The sequence below is a fragment of the Giraffa tippelskirchi genome, chromosome 6, assembly GCF_054371585.1.
Source record: "Giraffa tippelskirchi isolate mGirTip1 chromosome 6, T2T-mGirTip1v1.2.pri, whole genome shotgun sequence".
In the NCBI taxonomy this organism is placed as follows: domain Eukaryota; kingdom Metazoa; phylum Chordata; class Mammalia; order Artiodactyla; family Giraffidae; genus Giraffa; species Giraffa tippelskirchi.
The window spans coordinates 131,904,556-131,922,770 of NC_137280.1; the positions used below are offsets into that span (position 1 = coordinate 131,904,556).

The 18,215-nt window shown below is 38.0% G+C and overlaps 1 protein-coding gene and 1 pseudogene across 3 annotated transcripts in view; one reads left to right on the forward strand and one right to left on the reverse strand.

Moving 5' to 3' along the window:
- Window positions 1-18,215, forward strand: part of SPINK5 (serine peptidase inhibitor Kazal type 5) — a 345,077-nt gene that overhangs the window by 100,845 nt on the left and 226,017 nt on the right. For both annotated transcript variants that reach the window (XR_014055486.1, XM_081495652.1), the window contains one exon: window positions 1,294-1,483. The gene's annotated coding sequence lies outside the window, so the exon portion shown is untranslated. The remainder of the gene's footprint in view (window positions 1-1,293; window positions 1,484-18,215) is intronic.
- On the reverse strand, window positions 7,953-11,520 carry LOC145508634 (cyclin-G1 pseudogene; annotated as a pseudogene). Its single transcript, XR_014055487.1, has one exon. The product of XR_014055487.1 is annotated as a cyclin-G1 pseudogene (transcript).

The following is an 18,215-nucleotide window of genomic DNA, read 5'->3' on the forward strand; positions in this document are numbered from 1 at the left end:
TAGCCTATAGATCTCTTAAAGGCAGGGTACTTTATTCACTTTTGAATTCTCAAGGAGCCTAGCATAGTACGTGGCATTAGTCTTGGCTCTCACTTCACTTCCCTGGGAATCTTGTTCTGGTTCTCCGGGGAAGGGCTAAATGTTCTTCTTCTGTACCCAATAGGCACCTGCTTAAATATCTCCGCAAATTGGCAATAGGCTCCTTGAGGACAAGTTTATCTTTTTCAGAATTGGTGTATACATACATACATACATATATATGTATGTATTACTCAAGGTCTATAGCAGACATTAAAAAAGAGAAAAAAATTAAATTACAGCACTCACTGAAAGGTAACATTGGGTTTGGCATGCTGTTATGTAAAATATCCTTCCTTTTGGATACAGACATTCAAGAAGATACAATTTGGTTTGAGTCTAGATGATACTGCTTACCCTGAGGAATGATGTAATAAAACAGTTACCTGGAACAAAGATTTAGGGATGGTCCCTAAACTTACATATTGACCAAAACTTGTACATTGTGAATGTCAGAGAATCCTTTTAATAAATGGTGAAATTAATCAAGCTACAGAAATAGGCATTTCTGGTGTCACAGGGCCTAGGCTAGGTCCTCTTACTCTCAGTTTAGTACTTGAAAGCCATCAACAAGCTCTACTTGGATGCTTTCAGGCCTCTCCAACCTATCCTCTGGTTCGGTCTCTCCTATAGAAAGGGTTGTGACCTGGAGATTGTGTTCACAGTAGGGAGATTTCAGTAAGTTAGATTTATGCCATCAGGGTCACTGCTTAGGACTGAGTACTGTGCTCTCCAAGAGCCTAGTGGGGAGATAACATTCAAGCTAGCCCTGCCATGGACCCCTTACATGTGCCTGTATTTGCAGGCTAACAATTCCTTTTACTTTGCACAAGCTTCAAGTCCTCAAGGCTTAATCAGCCAAGAGAGTGATGTGTTTTTCTAATTCACCACAAGAATGCTGTGCAGGCAAGCAAAAGCTCTGGATATTACAACATAGGGCCTGCTGGCTTATCAAGGATATCAGCTAAATGGGGCATGGAGACAAGTGTGCATACTCCATGTAATGGCTCATTTAATGAAGAATGAATGGCTCTCAGTAGTCGGGTGTCAAAGAAATAGCACCATCCTCGGGGTCAGGATGGTGCTTCTTCTCTCTTATTATTATTATTTTTTAAAATTCATTTCTGTTGGAGTATAGTTGATTTAGTGTTGTGTTAGTTTCTACTGTACAGCAAAGCGAATCAATTATACACATACATATCCACTCTTTTTTAGATTCTCTTACGCTGTGTGGCGCTGCAGTGGCGGCTGCGTGGCCCTGGAGCTGCGGCTGCTGGCGCTGGAGTGACTGTGAGGATGTAACTTCCGTCCAAGGGCACAGATGCCCCAGCAAGACGGTAGGCGCTGGAGTGGCTGTGAGGAGATACCCCACGTCCAAGGGCAAAGGAGAAGCCCCAGCAAGAAGGTAGGAGGGGCAAAATAGCCTTTAGAATCAAACCCATACCCGCCAGAGACTCTCAGAGGGCTCAAACAAAGCTTGTGCGCACCAGGACCCAGAGACCGACCCCACAGAGACTGAGAGAGAACTGTGTTTGAATGTCTCTTGCGGAGGTACAGGTTGGCAGTGGACTGCCGCAGGGGCTCTGAGTGCAGCAGACCAGGGAATGGCATAAGCCCTCTTAGAGGAGGTCACCATTAACCCCACCATAGAGCCACCAGAACTTACATAGGACTGGGGAAACAGACTCTTGGAGGGCACAGACAGAACCATGTGCACACCAGGACCCAGGAGAAAGGAGCAGTGACCCTACAAGAGACTGACCCAGACTTGCCCGTGAGAGTCCAGGAGTCCCCAGTGGTGGCATGGGTTGGCGGTGGCCTGCTGCAGGGTTGGGGACACTGAGTGTAGCATTGCATGCATGAGACCTTTTGAAGGAGGTCGCCATTAATCTTCATTATATGTGATACCACATATTTGTCTTTCTCTGTTTGACATACTTCACGTAGTATGACAGTTTCTAGGTCTATCCATGTTACTGCGAATGGCATTATTTCATTCTTTTTAATAGCTAAGTAGTACTCCATTGCATATATGTACCGCATCTTTATCCATTCCTCTGTTGATGGTCATTTAGCCTGCTTCCATGTCTTGTCTATTGTAAACCATGCTTCGATAAACATTGGGGTGAATATAACTTTTTGATGTATGGTTTTCTCCAGATTTTTGTCCAGGAGTAGGACTTCTGGATCATATGGTAGCTCTATTTATAGTTTCCTTATAGTGGTTACACCAGTTTACATTCCCATCAATAGTGTGGGAGGATTCCCTTTCTCCAGACCCACTCTAGCATTTATTGTTTGTAAATTTTTTTGTATGTTCTGATTTGTGTAAGGTGATACCTCATTGTAGTTTTGATTTGCCTTTCTCTGATAGTTAATGATATTGAACATCTTTTCATGTGCTTTTTAACCATATGTATGTCTTCTTTAGAGAAATGTCTGTTTAGGTCTTTCACCCATTTTTTTATTGGGTTGTTTGTTTGTTTGTTTTTTAATACAAAAAACTGCATGAGCTTTTTGTATATTTTGGAGACTAATCCTTTGTCAGTTGCTTCATTTACAAATATTTTCTCCTACTCTTTGGGTTGTCTTTTCATTTTTATGGTTTCCTTTGCTGTGCAAAAGCTTTTAAATTTAATTAGGTCCCATTTGTTTATATTTGTTTTTATTTTCATTACTTTAGGAGGTGGATCAAAAAAGATCTTGCTGTGATTTATGTCAGAGAGAATAGCTGCCTTCTATTCCTGGCAGTACCCCTGATTAAATACTCTCCAGGCCTGACACTGTTTTCTCTGTTGTGTTCTTATCACTTCACTTCTTTTAGTTGATTCATTTTAGCTTCAGATTTCAACTAAAATATCTTTTTTTGTTGTTGTTGTTGAAAGTTTTCATGATCCTCTAATTCAACTCATGTTGCTCTATTACAATCTTTTATACACTCTATATTCTTCCTTCTTAGTACCTAAGTATTAATTTTTGTTTATTTTAATGCCTCTCTTTTAAGAAATGTTAAAATCCAGTCTATGTTGTTCACTAAGACCTCACTGTTTTCTAGGATAGTGCCTTAGGCATAAGAGACCCAGCAATATGTACTAAATACATGAGTTAATAATCTTCAGAAGAGAAGCATGGACTCATGTAATAGTTCTATCAGTTATTATCTGTGGGATTATGGCAAGTGATGGACACCACTCTAAGTCTCAGATTCCTCATCTATAAAATTGAGTCATAATTTCCTGCCTATTTATCTGTACTATCTTAAGGATTTAGGAGATAACAGATAAAATGCCTGATAAACTGTAAAGAACCTTTAATATGTGCCATATTAAAAGCATTTAAGAAATTGTGACTTACCCTCCTCTGGCGCAAGCAAATGAACCTGACTTTAGGTAGAGGGGAAACAAATTATGAGACAGTTTCACCCAAGCTGGGAAGAGGAAATGGGGATCTTCTTTCAGAATGCTGTTCTAGTTTGGCAAGAAGATAGGAAAATAAAAGGAATATGGCATTCTTTAGTTCTTGTGAACATTTCCATGCATAACTGAAAGTCATCACAGTTCTTTCTTCAGGTAGGTAATACTTGTAGTCTGGTTTGGAAATCTCATAGAGAGATCTTGATGTGTGTATTAGTGACTAAAGGCATGAGTTTTGGGATCAGACAACTGAGTTAGAGCTTCAGATTGCCACTTACAAGCTGTGTGTCTATGTGGTCTTAAGGAATAGTTCCTAATTTCTTTATGCCTTAGATCCAGTGTCTAAAAAAGAGGAATAATGATATCTCTCAGGGTTGTTATGAAGATTGGATGGAAAAAACACATGGAAACAGCACAGTATCTTATATATATTAAGTGAAAAATAAATGGTAAACCAGTTTTCCTATCCTGTTCTATCTTGGATTGTCCCAGAGGAGGGTGTGACTGCCATATAAGCAGCACTGGGAATAATAATAATAATAAAACAACAACAACAATAGTAATAGACTAATGTTGTTAACTCTGGCCAGGTATCAAAGTAGATGAACTATATTGACAAAGCAGTTGAGAGGCTGCCATTATTATCCTGATTTTATATAAGGAATCTCAAGTTTGGGGAAGTTAAGTAAATTGCCTAGCATTATAAATCACGTATGTGCCAGAGCAAGGAACTGAACTCAAGGACATGATTTCGAAATTTGTGCTCTTTTTTAAACTTAATTTTTATTGGAGTATAGTTGATTTACAGTGTTGTGTTAGTTTCTGCTATACAGAAAAGTGAGTCATTTATGCATATACATGTATCTGCTCTTTTTTAGATTTTTCACATATAGATCTTTACAGGGTATTGAGTAGAGTTCCCTGTCAAAGTTTGTGCTCTTAACTATTACATTATTTATTGGCACATGCTCAGTGCTGTAACTGATGAAAAGCCTGAGTCAAGCAAGGAGCCCTGCAGTCTCCAGCCTGTTTGTGTAGATTCATCTGTTTTCCCCCATTAAATTCCAGACTGCGTGTTGACCTGAATCATTCACCTCTGATTAGCTCAGTTTGATTTATCAACAATTAGGGGTACAGAGTACCTTCTCAACGCTTGGTAGAAAGTGAACTGGAGATAGGGTTTCAGAATTAAATACAGGCTACATCATTAAATTTGAGTTTCAGAGAACTAATGAGAAATTTCTATAAGTATGTCCCAAATATTTCACAGAACATACTTTACTAAAAGAAATTTTGTTGGTTATCTGAAAAATAAATTTAACTGGGCATCTTAAAGTTTTGTTTGCTAAAACTGACAACGCTATCTGGAAAGGCCCTCATCAGTGTTTTCTTACATTAAATCTCAGATCAGAGAGTAAAGGACACGATGGAGGAGAAATCAAAGAAAAAATTAAAAGGTAGTATGTGAAATGTTAAAATCGTACATGGAAGGAGGAAGTTACTGAAAAGCCCCAGTTCTTTATTATCATGTCTAGAGCATATTTCACTCCTGTGTTCATCATAAGGGAATTGTCAGCCCCTCTGTTGCTCTTGGTTCAGTCTACCTAAAGTTTCAAACCAGCCCCAGAAGGGACATACGTGCTTGCAGGAAGAACTCCCCTTCCCATGGTATCCATATGCTGAGGAGTGGCTGTAATTTTACCACCCTAATCTCCTTTGTACACATAACTTGTTACTTACTCAATCCTCATGCCACCCATGAATTTATTAATTTCTTATTCAGTGGACACATCTTGGGCTTGCACAGTTTGCCAGGTGCTCTGCAAGACTCCGGGGACATAAAAAAATAAACACCAAACACCAGTCCCTGACCTTGCCTTTGCTGAGGAGGCAAACAAGTAACCAAACAACTGCAATTTAAATAAGAGAAATGCTGATGGAGGTATGAACAGATTTCTACGGAAGACTATCAGGGAGTGGTAGCATTGCCCAAGGAGGCAGTTATGGGGGTATCATTTGTGTGGAGCCTGGAAAAGTGAGTGTGTATGTGTTCACTATACAAGCAAGGTATGGAGAAGATACTTCAGGTAGGAGGATGGCATCTGCAAAGGCACAGAGGCATGAAGAACAGGGCATTTCCAAGAATGACCCCTCAAATTCTTGAATGTTGATATCAGAAGTGAAAATTAAAGTGAGCTAACTGAATGTTGAAATGTATTTTTTAAAAAATATGTATTTATTTTTGGCTGCATCAAGTCTTAGTCGTGGCAGGAGAGTTCTTCATTGCAGCATGAGGGCTTAGTTGCCCTATAGCATGTGGGATCTTAGTTTCCTGACCAGGGATTGAACCTGCATTGCCTGCACTGGAAGTTTGGAGTCTTAATCACTGGACCGCCAGGGAAGTCCCTATATACTTTACGTATGTGCAGTTTATTATACATCAATTATGCTTCAATAAAGTTAAAGAAAGTTACTCATGCACACTGAGATACAGATCTAAGCTAATATTTGTCAATACAATGTCAATTTGCGCCAGTAAGAGAACTGCTACATTTTGAAGGTTTCTTGAAAACATCTATCATAGTTTTCTTTTAAAATTAATTAATGTATTTTAATTGGATGATAATTACTTTACAACATTTGATGGTTTTTGCCATGCATCAACATGAATTGGCCACAGGTATACATGCGTCCACCTTGTCCCATACTCCCTCTCCCACCTCCCTCCCCTCCTTATCCCTCTGGGTTGTCCCAGAGCACTGTCTTTGGGTGCCCTGCTTCGTGCATCTAACTTGCACTGGTCATCTATTTTACATATGTCATGTACATGTTTCAGTGCTATTCTCTCAAATCATCCCACCCTTGCCTTCTTCCACTGAGTCCAAAAGTCTGTTCTTTACATCTGTGTCTCCTTTGCTGCGCTACATGTAGGATCATCGGTACTGTATTTCTAAATTCCATGTATTTGTGTTAATATATGGTATTTGTCTTTCGTTTTCTGACTGACTTCACTCTGTATGAAAGGCTCAAGATTCCTCCACCTCACTAGAATCGATGGACACCTAGGTTGCTTCCATGCCCTAGCTATTGTAAATAGTGCTGTAATGAATATTGGGGTACGTGTGTCTCTTTTAATTCTGGTTTCCTCCAATATATGTCCAGCAGTGGGATTCTGAGTCATATGACAGTTCTATTCCCAGTTTTTTAAGGAATCTCTACACTGTTCTCCATGGATGTACCAGTTTGCTTTGCCACCAACAGTGTAAGAAGATTTCCTTTTCTCCACATCCTCTCCAGCTCTTATTGTTTGTAGACTTTTTGATGATGGCCATTCTGACCGGTATGAAATGAGACCTCATTGTGGTTTTGATTTGCATTTCTCTGATGAGTGATGTTGAGCATCTTTTCATGAGTTTATTAGCCATCTGTATGTCTTCTTTAGAGAAATGTCTATTTCGGTCTTTTGCCCACTTTTTGACTGGGGTGTTTATTTTCTGGTATTGAGCTGCCTGAGCTGCTTGTATATCTTGGAGATTAATTCTTTGTCAGTTGTTTTGTTTGCTATTACTTTCTCCCATTCTGAGGGCTGTCTTTTCACTTTGCTTATAGTTTCCTTCATTGTGTAAAAACTTTTAAGTTTAATTAGGTCCCATTTGTTTATTTTTATTTCCATTACTCTGAGAGGTGGGTCATAGAAGATCTTGCTGTGATTTATGTCAGAGAGTGTTCTGCCTATGTTTTCCTCTAAGAATTTTATAGTTTCTGGTGTTATGTTTAGGTCTTTAATCCATTTTGAATTTATTTTTTTGTGTGGTATTAGAAAGTGTTCTAGTTTCATTCTTTTACAGTTTTCTGATCAGTTTTCCCAGTACCACTTGTTGAAGAGACTGTCTTTTCTCCAATGTACATTTTTGCCTCTTTGTCAAAGATGTGGTGTCCATAGGTGCATAGATTTATCTCTGGGCTTTCTATTTGGTTCCATTGATCAGTATTTCTGTTTTTTGCACCAGTACTATACTGTCTTGATGACTGTAGCTTTGTAGTATAGTCTGAAGTCGGTAAGGTTGATTCCTCCAGTTTCATTCTTCTTTCTCAAGATTGCTTTGGCTATTCGGGATCTTTTGTGTTTCCATACCAATTGTGACATTATTTTTTATAGTCCTGTGGAAAATACCATTGGTAGTTTGATAGGGATTGCATTGAATCTATAGATTGCTTTGGGTAGCATACTCATTTTCAGTATATTGACTCTTCCAATCCAAGAATATGGTATATTTCTCTATATATCTGTGTCATCTTTGATTTCTTTCATCAGTGTTTTATATTTTTCTGTATACAGGTCTTCTGTTTCTTTAGGTAAATTTATTCCTAAGTATTTTTATTGTTGTTGTTGTTGCAATGGTGAATGGGATTGTTTCCCTAATTTCTCTTTCTGACTTTTATTTTTAGTGTGTAGGAATGCAAGGGATTTCTGTGTATTAATTTTATATCGTGCAAGTTTACTATATTTATTGATTAGTTCTAGTAATTTTCTGGTGGCATCTTTAGGGTTTTCTATGTAGAGGGTCAAGTCATATGCAAACAGTGAGAGTTTTACTTCTTCCTTTTCAGTCTGGATTCTTGTTATTTCTTTTTCTTCTCTAATCGCTGTGGCTAGGACTTCCAGTCTTGTTCCTGATTTTAGAGGAATACTTTCAATTTTTCTCCATTGAGGACACTGTTTGCTGTGGGCTTTTTATGTATGGCTTTTATTATGTTCAGGTATGTTCCTTCTATGCCTACTTTCTGGAGAATTTTTATCATAAATGTGTGTTGAATTTTGTCAAAAGTTTTTCTGCGTCTATTGAAATAATCATATGGTTTTTATCTTTCAATTTGTTAATATGGTGAGAATCCTTGCATCCCTGGAATAAAGCCCACTTGATCATGATGTATGATTTTAATATGTTGTTGGATTCTATTTGCTAGAATTTTGTTAAGGATTTTTGCATCTATGTTCATCAGTGATATTAGCCTGTAGTTTTCTATTTTTGTGGCATCTTTGTCTGGTTTTGGTATCAGGGTGATTGTGGCCTTGTAGAACGAGTTTGGGAGTTTTCCTCTGTCATCATAGTTTTTAAAAGCATCCTTTGATCTAGTAATTCAGTTTTTGAAAATCTTTTATAAAGAAATAAAAACATCAGTGTATATGTATAAGGATGGTTATTGCAACATTCTATAAGAGCTGAAAAAATTAAATATGAATGCCCATCAAAAGGGAAATTATAATGTCTTAAATTCTGAGCTATCAGATGGCTTTTTAAAGGTTTGTATCTCTGTATCTAAAGTAAACACAATGACATTGCTAAATGAGAAGGGCAAGCTGCAGAGTGCTGGGCACACACACTTCTCCCTCTGTTTGTGTGTATATTTGGATGGCCAGGAGAATGGAGTCAACTATTGGTTGCTGGAAGGGCTGATTGGGGATAATGGTGTTTGAGTGGCAGATGGTTAACTTTATTTTTTTTTTTTAGTATACTGAGTGTCATTTAGGTTTTCAGTTCAGTTCAGTCGCTCAGTCGTGTCCGGCTCTTTGCGATCCCATGAATCGCAGCACGCCAGGCCTCCCTGTCCATCACCAACTCCCAGAGTTTACCCAAACTCATGTCCATCGAGTTGGTGATGCCATCCAGCCATCTCATCCTCTGTCCCCTTCTCCTCCTGCCCCAATCCTTCCCAGCATCAGGGTCTTGTTTTAATGGTTATTTGCTGCTGCTAAGTCGCTTCAGTCATGTCCGACTCTGTGCGACCCCATAGACGGCAGCCCACCAGGCTCCGCCGTCCCTGGGATTCTCCAGGCAAGAACACTGGAGTGGGTTGCCATTTCCTTCTCCATGGTTATCTATTCTTTGACAAATCTGTTCAGAAATCAGTATAATGAGCACTACCTTTTTAAAATCAGTAAATGCTGAGATTCAAGAGGTGAGAAAAGCAAAGTCCTTGGCTTCTCCGTGAATACAGCCTAGTGGAGGAAAATGGATAATTTAATAAAATAATCACAGTGACATGTAATTGCAAACTACAAGAGCTTCAAAAGTAGAGGAGAGGAAACTATAGACAGAATTGTGGGTGATGGAGCAAGTGATGGAGCATAGGGAATCTCTGAGGAAGCAGTGCTTGAACTGGAATTATGAAAAGTGATAGTTTAGTAGGTGAAGTGTGTTGAAGTTGGGAAGGATTTCCACTCTGAAACAACTATTAAAATATCCATAGGGCAGAAAGGACCATAGCATGTTGGCAGAACAGATAAAGGTCTGGTAGGACTAAATTAAGGGAAACAAGGAGGATGGTATTTTTAGATAAGAGCTAGGCAAAGGCTAGATCATGCATTACCTTCAGGGTCTCAATAGCAATCTTGATTTATGATGTCAAAATTGGGTACAGCCATTCCTGGATGGATTAAGGCTACACATTGCCCTGAGTAACTCTGCAACACTTTAACCTGGTAGATCTCCAAATACTACACTTCAGCAACCATGTAATTATGAAGTTGCCTACTTACCTTTCTTAATACTTCCTTTTGGCACAGTAGGGGCAATTAATGTAAGTATATTCTCTTCCTTTTAAGCAAAATTCTAAGTTAGAACCAACAAGTTTTATAAAAACATCCTCAGTAAACACTTATGGAGTGTTAAAAAGTTTTCAGAGTGATGCTAATTTGAGTTACTAGTACAGTAAAAACTAATTTTCTTGATGGGACTAGACTGAGGCAGTAAATTTTTTATTAAACTTTTAAATTAATACAGACAAACATCACCTATTTTCTAGAAAAATATTGAAGATAACTTAACATGCCAAAATTAACAGGTTGGTAGTTTTGCTTTATATATATGCCCTAAAATTTAAATGTGATTTCTATGTAGCAGTAAGGTCTACATCTTTGGGTTATATTACTTGCATCATAGGTACCAAGAAACTATTCTCACTGCCTAGAATTATTATACCTTAAAAAGGTATAATAATTATATCTTAAAAATATACCTTATTATGCCTAATCTAGTTGTGATGTTTTGAGGCTTCACAGCTTAAATCAGTTATATTATGGAATCCACTGCTCAGGATTGTAGAGAAAGGCTTCAGAAGTTTGTGTTGCTGTAACCATCCAATTAAAGGACCATTTTAGGAACTGTTGGAAGGTGGGTTATTCTGTAGTAACTATGCCTCAGTTGCTGTTCAGTACGCCCAGAAACAATCCACTTCAACTTCAGAATATTTGGTTTGACACACATGTTCGATGAATGTTCAGTTAAACACTTGGATACGAGCTCTTGCCAGAAAGTCAAATCTCTGCCACTGATCTTGGAATGTTTCTGAAGATGTTCTACTCCTTCTGTTAACTCTATACACTTCTGTGCTTGGATCTCCAATGCAATGATAGACAATGCCAACACAGATGGCTTTGCTTTAGAAAATATGATCCTGCAGTAGCATGCCTTAATTTGGGCTTCTAGTCTTTCAAAATTAAGGCTACTCTCCTTTCATGTGGCACATTCTCTTGAAGGCGTGAATGATCGAGTTGTAGAAACGAAAAGGCAGTAGTAGCTTTGACTTTCCAACACACCTTCTCCAGTACAATCTTCTCCATTCTCATCAAGTCTGAAACTGTGAACCTGTACTGGCTTATTTGGATCAAGTCAGTTGCCAGTGGGACATTCCTTTCCTCTTTTGTTGATTTTACAGCCAAATAGAAGCAGCTTGGTCCTACACACTCAATATGCTTGGGCTGTACCTTCATTTTAGACAGAAATCTGTCCAGTAAATTTACTTTTAGAGAAAATGTCACGGTGTCAAAGCCAAAGAACTGAGTTAGACTAAGAAGATCTTTTACTTCGAAGTCCCTCAGTCTTGCAGTCATTCTAAGGCCATTATTGTGTGCAGATTCAGTTAGTCTCAAGCCGCAGACCTTTGGCTGACATCTCAACTCCTGTTCCAACAGGGCATTCAGCTGGTGTAGCAGTTGCTGAGAGTCAGTTGTCAGTACCTCTATCATCTTGATTGTAACTGCAGTTCCTCAGCGGTAACCACCTCCCCGGGCCTGCTCTCACCTCCCCCCACGATATGAGATTCAAGAGGCCTATGAGGCAGCGAGAGGACTCGCAGGCAAGAGGGGACAGGCCCAGGGAGGGGGAGCTGTCTTGAGTGGAGTTCTCTGCAGCGCCATCGAGATGACAGTAAATTTATTTATTTTTAATTGAAGGATAATTGCTTACAGTATTGTGTTGGTTTCTGCCAAACATCAACATGAGTCAGCCATAGATATACCTATGTCCCCTCCCTCTTGAACATCTCTCCTACTTCCTTCCCTATCCCACCCCTCTAGATTGTTACAGAGCCCCCGTTTGAGTTCCCTGAGTCATACAGCAAATTCCCATTGGCTATTTATTTTACATAGAGTAATGTATGTTTCCATATTACTCTCTCCATACATTCCACCCTCTCATTCCCCCTCTCACCCCATGTCCATAAGTCTGTTCTCTATGTCTGTGTCTCCATTGCTGCCCTACAAATAGATTCATCAGTATTGTCTTTCTAGAGTCTATATATATGTGTTAGTATATGATGTTTGTTTTTCTCTTTCTGACTTATTTCACTCTGTATAATAGGCTCTAGGTTCATCCACCTCGTTAGGACTGACTCAAATGCATTCCTTTTTATGGCTGAGTAGGGAAGGAAAGTTATGACCAACCTAGACAGCATATTAAAAAGCAGAGACATTACTTTGTCAACAAAGGTCCTTCTAGTCAAGGCTATGTTTTTCCAGTGGTCAGGTATGGATGTGAGAGTTGGACTATAAAGAAAGCTGAGCACCAAAAAATTGATGCTTTTGAACTGTGGTGTTCGAGAAGACTCTTGAGAGTCCCTTGGACTGCAAGGAGATCCAACCGTCCATCCTAAAGCAGTTCAGTCATGGGTGTTCATTGGAAGGACTGATGCTGAAGCTGAAACTCTAATACTTTGGCCACCTGATGGGAAGAGCTGACTTATTTGAAAAGACCATGATGCTGGGAAAGATTGAGGGCTGGAGGAGAAGGGGACAACAGAGGATGAGATGGTTGGATGGCATCACCAACTCAATGGACATGGGTTTGGGTGGACTCCAGGAGTTGGTGATGGACAGGGAGGCCTGGCGTGCTGCAGTTCATGGGGTCGCAAAGAGTCGGACACAACTGAGTGACTGAACTGAACTGAATATTCCATTGTATATATGTACCACCACTTCTTCATCCATTCATCTGTCAGTGGACATCTAGGTTGCTTCCATGTCCTCAGTTCAGCTCAGTTCAGTTTCACCTTGTTTATAGTTTCCTTTGTTGTGTGAAAGCTTTTATGTTTAATTAGGTCCTACTTGTTTATTTTTGTTTTTATTTCCATTACTCTAGGAGATGGGTCATAGAGCATCTTGCTGTGATGTATGTCAGCAAGTGTCCTGCCTATGTTTTCCTCTAAGAGTTTTACAGTTTCTGGTCTTACATTTAGGTCATCCATTTTGAGTTTCTTTGTTGTATTGTGTTAGGAATTGTTCTAATTTCATTCTTTTACATGTAGCTGTCCAGTTTTCTCACCAGTACTTATTGAAGAGACTACCTTTGTCCCATTGCATATTCTTGCCTCCTTTGTCAAAAATAAGGTACCCATAGGCGTGTGGGTTTATGTCTGGGCTTTCTATTTTTTTCCATTTGTCTATATTTCTGTTTTTGTGCCAGTACCATACTGTCTTGATGACTGTAGCTTTCAAAGATCTCCATCTATGTTTGTATGTACATTTGGATGGACAGGAGAATGGAACCAACTATTGGGTCTTGGGAGGGCTGTCTGGGAATAATAGTGTTTGAGTGGAAGATGGTTAACTTTTAAAATGTATACATTTTCCCCACTTTCCCCCTCATTTTTCCCTTTAGAGTGAGTGTATGCTTCTTTAATCATTTTTGAAGAGTAATTTTGAATAAAACATCTTCAAGTATCATATCCTTCAGAAAAATATCTTGGTCATATCCCTGAGCTAATCCATGGCAGAATTCACCACTTCTTCTATGGGCCCACACTGTACACAGTTCTATTGTAGTATGTATTATTTTGAATCATAGATTATTGTTTTATTTCTGACACCTTCATTAATCTACAGTTTCCTCAAGTGTGGGCCATGCCTTATTTATCCTTGGATACCATTTGCCTACAACATGACTAGCAAATAGACAGTGATGAATAAATATAATAAATGTTCAGTGAATGCTCATTAGATGTGTAAATGGAAAATTAGAGCCAATGGCAAAGTGACTCAGGAACTCCACTAGAATGAGAGCCAGAGCTCAGATGAAAAGACTAGATATAAACAAAGAAGTTAAGAGTCTAGTGGCTCTGACTCTTCTAGCAGTTAGAGCTAAGGTCGAGGTTAGAGGCAACATTCCAAAAGAGGTACTTGATCATGCCTTTGGCATATGGGATGGAATGAAAGGGAGCTAACAAAAAATTAAGCATAAAGTAATCACATGGAAATAGTGAATTTCCCCAAATTATGAAGGCCCTAGCTCTGAATTCACAGTATAAAAATTTCTATGCCAGTCATATGTAATTTGGGCTTCCCAGGTGGCTCGGCAGTTAAGAATCCACCTGCCAATACAGGAGACACGGGTTTGATCCCTGGGTTGGGAAGATCCCTGGAGAAGGAAATGGCAACCCATTCCAGTATTCTTGCCTGGGAAATCCCATGGACAGGGGAGTCTTGTGGGCTATAGTCCATGGAGTCACAAAAAGTCGGACATGACTTGGCAACTAAACAACAACAGCAATATATTTATTAAAGTATGAAACCCAAACTTTAAAACTTTTCAATAAAAGAATCTCCAGGATAACTTCACTAGTAAATTCTATCAGAGAATAAATAATAGTGGATATATAGAAGACTTATTCAGAATGCAGAAAACAGGGCTTCCTGGTGGTCCTGTGGTTAAGACTCCATGCTCCCTATGCAGGGGGTCCAGGTTTAATCACTGGTCAGGGAACAAGGTCCCACATGTCACAACTAAGAGTTTGCATGCTGCAGCTAAAATCCCCTGCACCTCAATGAAGATTGAAGATCCTGCATGATGCAATTAAGACTCAGTGAAGCCAAATAGATAAATATATATATATATATATATATTTAAAATGTAGAAGAGGGAACAGTTCTCCACTAATTGTTTTAAGAGCTTTATTGAGATGTAATTCACATACTATACACTTCAACCTTATAAAGTATGTAGTTCAATATTTTTTTTAGTGTATTCATGGAGTTGTCATAATCAGTTTTACCATTTTTTCATTGCCCCTGCAAAGAAACCTATACCCAGTAGCAGTCATTCCTCATTTCTCCCTAATCCATCCCCCTCCAGCCCTAGGCAATCATTAATCTGCTCTTGTTCTCTATAGATTTGCCTGTAAGGAACATTTCATATAAATGTAATCATACAATATGTGGCCTTTTGTACCTGGCTTTTTTCACTTGGCATAAGGTGTTCAAGGTTCAATCATGTTGTAGTATGTATTACACTTCATTAAGTTTTATTACCAAATAATATTCTTCTGTATGGATATACTGAATTTTATTTATTCATTCATCAGTTGATAGAAAGATGAGTTATTTCTACTATTTGCCTATTATGGATAATGCTGCTATGGATATTTTCATACAGGCACTTAAATGGATGTATGCTTTTATTTCTCTTAAGTATACACACAGGTAGGAATAGAACTGCTGGGTCATATGCTAACTCTGAGTTTAATCTTTTGATGAACTGCCAGATACGTCCAAAACAGCTACACTATTTTACATTCTCATCAGCAGGCTATGAGGGTTTCAGTTTCTTCATGTCATAACCAACCCTTGTTGTTATGTCTCTTTTTATTATAGCCATTCTAGTAGGTGTGAAGTAGTATCTAATTTTGATTTTGAATTTCCTTAATAACTAATAATAATGAGCATCTTTTGTTGTGCTTGTCGGCCCTCTCATTTTACGAGGCCAACATTGCCCTGCTACCAAAATCAGAAAAAGAAACTACAGGATGAGAAAATTACAGATCACTATACTTCATAAGCATGAACATAACATCCCTCCCCAAGAAAGTATATGAGATCGAGTAAGGAAGGTTTATAACTAGAATGCAATTGAAAATCAATAAATGCAATTTATCATATGACTAGAGTAAAGAAGAAAAATCATGTAATCATATTAATTGATACAAAAATAATCTAACAAAATTCCATATTTATTATTTATTTATTTTTGGCCACTTAGCATGCAGGATTTTAGTTCCCTGACCAGGAGTTGAACTCGTACCCCATGTAGTGGAAGCACAGAGTCCTAACCACTGGACTGCCAGGAAAGTCCCTCCATACTTATTACATGTATATGCCTCACCAAACCAGGAATAGAAGGGAAATTCCTCAATTGATAAAAGGTATCTATAAAATATCCACAGCTAACTTCTTGTTTAATGTTGAAATATGAATGGTTTCCCTCTTAGATCAGGAGCAAAACACAGATATCCTCTGAAATTACATCTTTATTGCACTGGAGGTCCTTACCAGTGTAGTACAGCAAGAAAAAGAATTAAAAGGCATACTGATGGGAAAAGAAGATATACAACTGTTTCTATTCATAGAAGACATGACTGTCTATGTAGAAAATCCTAAATAATCTACAAAAGTGCTGTTAGAACTGATAAGTGCATTTAACAAGGTTGCAGAATGCAAAACTAAGATACAAAAATCAATTGCATGTTTCTGTGCTTGTAAAGAACAAGTAGAAATTGAGTTAAATATAAATAATTTGTAATAACACCAGAAAAAATAAAATATATACATCTAACAAAATATATGCATAATATGCATGTTGGTAACTATACAATTTTGTTAAAAAATTTTTTTAAATGACCAAAATAAATTAAGAGACTTACTATGTTCTTATACTGGAATACTGAATTTTTATTGCTAAGATGTCAATTCTTCCCAAAGTGATTTTGTATATAAACTGACAAAATGATTTTAAAATTTACGTTAGGGCAAAGAACTGAATAACTAAAAGAATTTTGGGGGAAAAAATGAGCAAAATCTATGGAGTCACTGCTCAGTAATTAACAGAATATTTTATTGGAAAAAGGATAGGCATATCAATTGAACAGAATAGGGTTGAGAAATACGTGCACACTTATATGGTCAACTGATTTTCAACTAAGATGCAAAGATCATCCGGTATAGAAATGACAGTCTTTTCAATGTTTGATGCTAAAACAATTGAACATCAGTATAGAAAAAAATAGGGAGAGAAATAATAAATTTTCACCTTTACCTGTACAATATGAAAATTAATTCAAAATGTGTCCTAGACCTTCATGTAAAAAACTTAAACTCCAAAATTTCTAGAAAAAAATGTAGAGGAAAATACTTTTGTCCTTTGGTTAGAGAAAGATTCCTTACACATAGCACTAAAAACCTGATCCATACATACACAAAGACAGTCTTAAGAAAAAAACAAAATGTGCTTTCTGATGGAAATGTAAAATGAGAAAGCAGTTTCTTATAAAATATATGTACTTAACCATTTGACCCAACAATCCCACTCCTAGGTATACTCAAGTGAAATAAATACTTGTGTTCCCACAAAAAATATACATGGATATTTATAGTGGCTTTATTGGTAAAAGCCCCAAACTGGAAAGAATCCAGTGTTTATCAACTGGTGAATGGTTAAACCAACATCTACGTAAAGATGTACATCTTTACATACATCTACGTAAAGAAAGATGGCCAGTAGGAATGACCTGCTGATACCTGCAACAGTATACTGTATAATTCTAGCTTCATTTATATAATGTTTTCAAAATGGCAAAACTATAAAAACAAGAAACAGAACTCTGATTGCCAAGCATTGATCAGGGAGAGAAGGGCTTATTATAAGTGGATACAAGGGAATTTTTAGGGTGATGGAAATTTTCTGTTATGAGTATGGTTGTAGTTTGAAAATTTTTTCTTTGGTACAACTCACAGAACATCATGTTAAAAAGATCAATTTAAACTGTGCAAATTAAACCTTAATATTTTACTGTAGGTAAATTATATCCAAATAAAGGAAAAGAAAAAATTATTAGCCTTGTTTATGGTGGTGGTAAACAGCTGGACACGACTGAGCGATTAAGCACTGCACTGCATGGTGATGGTAGTCAGGGTGGTTAGGATATCTAGTGGGGTGATAGCTTACTTTGTATTCCACTATGCAACTTAACTTATTTTTCCCCTTTCTGGACTCAAGTTTCTCCATTTTTTCCAATGGAAGAAATTGAATCGATAATAACCAGAATAAAATGTCTTCTAGTCTTGGCATTCTATGATGCCTGAAGAGTCGATTTCTCTGTGTGTGTTAGTTGCTTAGTCGTGTCCTACTCTTTGTGACCCCATAGATTGTAGCCTGCCAAGCTCCTCTGTCCATGGGATTTCCCAGGAAAGAATACTGGAGTGGGTCGCCATTTCCTTCTCCAGGGGATTTTCCCAACCCAGGGATCAAACCTGAGTCTGCTGCATTTCAGGCAGATTCCTTACCATCTGAGCCACAAGGGAAGCCCTTGATTTCTCTAGTTGCTTTGTATTCCTTCAGTCTTTGAGACCAGTCACTTTGGTTGAGGTTTGGGCTGGGCTCATGTTCAGAGTCATTA